The sequence below is a fragment of the Dendrobium catenatum genome, unplaced genomic scaffold, assembly GCF_001605985.2.
Source record: "Dendrobium catenatum unplaced genomic scaffold, ASM160598v2 fragScaff_scaffold_133, whole genome shotgun sequence".
NCBI lineage: Eukaryota > Viridiplantae > Streptophyta > Magnoliopsida > Asparagales > Orchidaceae > Dendrobium > Dendrobium catenatum.
Window position 1 is genome coordinate 11,882,829 of NW_021318595.1, and position 3,277 is coordinate 11,886,105.

Sequence of the window (3,277 nt, forward strand, 5' to 3'; positions counted from 1 at the left end):
GATTTTCCACTGAAGCACGACAGATTCCAGGAGTAGACCCTGAATTACTCAGAGGGGTCTTTCTTGGAGGTCTTTATCCTGGCCCCTTCTATTCGGCTCTTATGCGAGACACCGTCCATTCATATGCTGACTTGATCCATCGCGTGGAGGCACAAATCTATGTAGATGAAGCTATAAATGCTCATAGGAAACAGTTTGAGCAAATCAGTGGAAAGCGCAAAGGTGAACCTGAGATGGATAATTCTTTCTCACAGCAGAAAAAGCATGGGCAGAATAATCTACCTCATAGGTCTTCGTCACCATGATGGGAACCCTGACAGGAGAAGGAGTACACCCCACTCAATATGTCTCGAGCAAATGTATTGATGGCCGTTCGAGATCAAGATACAATAAAATGGCCACACCCTTTGAAGCCCAATGTCGGAAACCATGAGCAATATTGCCACTTCCACCGTAGCCGTGGGCACACTACGGAAGCATGTTGGCAACTCAAGGAAGAAGTTGAGAGACTAATCCGGTAAGGATATCTCCAACAATTCATCAAGAATGCGCCAAACCGAGATGAAGTTGGTCCGACTGGGGGGTAGAATCGACAACAAAAGCAGTCGATAAACAATTGCCAAATAGTGGGGGAAATTGGAACCATTGCTGGGGCCTATCAACGCCTTGCCGAGTTTTAATTGCGTAGAGCACTATAGTGCTACTTGTTTTAAGTATCGTATGTCCTTAGTATTGTGTGACTTCAGTACTGTCTGTCTTTAATTTTGAATGTTGTTTGTGGTGTTTGTAGCTTCTCCCTCCCTAAGTTGTCTTAGGGAGCTATGCTTTTGTTTGATGTAGTAAGACTTTGTTTCTTTATCTTCTTCGAGCAAAATTGTGTTGATAAATTCACGAAAGCTGTGAACTTTAATATTCTTGATTAGAGAAAATACATAATCGTTATTGTAGCTCAGTCACCAGATGATCAATCATTGGTGAATTCTCCCGACCTCTTCCACACAGGTTAACGTCGTCGAGCAGGGCTCCGACATACAACCTCGGATAGGTCTTACATCCTTGGTGGATTCTACTAACCTCATCCATACAGGTTAACGTCATCGAGCAGGGCTTCGACATACAACCTCGGATAGGTCTTACATCCTTGGTGGATTCTCTCGACCTCTTCCACACAGGTTAATGTCATCGAACAAATAATCTGACATACAACCTCAAATAGGTCTTACATTCTTGGTGGACTCTCCTGACCTCATCCACACAGGATAACGTCGTCAAGCAGGGCTCCGACATACAACCTCGGACAGGTCTTACATCCTTGGTGGATTCTCTCGACCTCTTCCACACAGGTTAATATCATCGAACAAATGTTCTGACATACAATCTCGGATAGGTCTTACATCCTTGGTGGATTCTCCTGACCTCATCCACACAGGTTAACGTCGTCGAACAGGGCTCCGACAAACAACCTCGGATAGGTCTTACATCTTTGGTGGATTCTCTCGACCTCTTCCACACAGGTTAATGTCGACAAACAAATGTTCTGACATACAACCTCGAATAGGTCTACATCCTTGGTGGATTCTCCTGACCTCATACACACAGGTTAACATCGTCGAGTAGGGCTCCGACATACAACCTCAGACAGGTCTTACATCCTTGGTGGATTCTCTCGACCTCTTTCACACAGGTTAATGTCATCGAACAAATGTTCTGACATACAACCTCGGATAGGTCTTACATCCTTGGTGAATTCTCCTGACATCATCCACATAGGTTAACGTCGTCGAGCAGGGCTCTGACATACAACCTCGGATAGGTCTTACATCCTTGGTGGATTCTCTTGACCTCTTCCACACAGGTTAATGTCATCAAATAAATGTTCTGACATACAACCTCGGATGGAACTTCTACCCGATGTTGAACTTCTACCCGACGTCAAACTTCTCCCTATCGTCAGACTTCTGCTCGTCAGAAGACTCCTACACATCGTCGGACTTCTGCTCGTCAGCGGACTTCTACTCGTCGTCGAACTTCTGCTCGTCGACGAATCTTCGTTGTTCTTCCGCCCAAGGCCGTACTCCTACCCGACGTCGGACTTCTCCTTTTCCTCGGATTTCTGCTCGTCAGCAGACGTCTACTCATCATCTGACTTCTGCCCGTTGACAAACTTTCATCGGTCTTAAGCCCAAGGCCATACTTCTACCCGATGTCGGACTTCTCCTTCTCGTCGGACTTCTCCTCGTTGGCGGACTACTACTCGTCATCAGCTTCTCACTCGAATGCTACTTGCAACGCACCCTCGAACTCTCTCCTTTGGCTCCACACTCGATCGTTGATTGCTAATGGGCTTCAACTCGATCGTCCATCGCCAGCAAACTTGCGCTCAAATGGCATTCAAATTCCGTAACTCCTGCGTGCGAGGAGGGACGCTAATTCGAGCAGGGGAAGTTTCAAACTCAAAAATAGCGAAAGCCTCAGCCGCCAGAGAGCCGTGGGGGAGAAGAAGAAATCCCGCAACTCCTGCGCACAAGGAGGAGCGCTAATTCGAGCAGGAAAAATTTCCCGCTCGCAAATAGCGGAAGCCTCAGCCGCCAGAGAGCAGTGGGGGAGGAGAAGAAATCCTGTAACTCCTACGCGCGAGGAGGAGCGCTAATTCGAGCAAGGGAAAATTCTCGCTCGCAAATAGCGAAAGCCTCAGTCGCCAGAGAGCCGTGGGGGAGGAGAAGAAATCCCGTAACTTCTGCCCGCGAGGGGCGCTAATTCGAGCAGGAAAAATTTCCCGCTCGCAAATAGCGAAAGCCTCAGCTGCCAGAGAGCTAGAGGGAGAAAGAAAGAGAAGTTGCAAGTTTCCTAAAGGCCTAAGGGGCCTATTTATAGGTTTTGGAGAGAATAGGGGGGATTTATGACCATTTTCGAATTTCCCTATTTTTCTAAGTTTTTTCTGAATTTTTTGGACCAAAATATAGCCAAAACTGCTATTTTCGTGCATGTGGGGCCCATAAAGTCGGTGGGCCGAACCGACATATCTCTCTCCTCAAAACTACGTGGACAATGCACAGATCCGCATGCATTTCACGCAGATCGCGGCCAGCCAAAGGCTGGCCACCGGCAGCAGCCCCCACGGCTGCAGCGGCGGCACGCCGCGAGCGGTCCACGGAGCGTACTATGGAGGAGGACTGCGGAGCGGTCTGCGCAGGAGGACCGCGGAGGCATCCCGCGCGAGCACGGAACAGCGGCCGTCGCCACTCCCGCGCAGAACCGCGACCGCTCACGCGGTCCG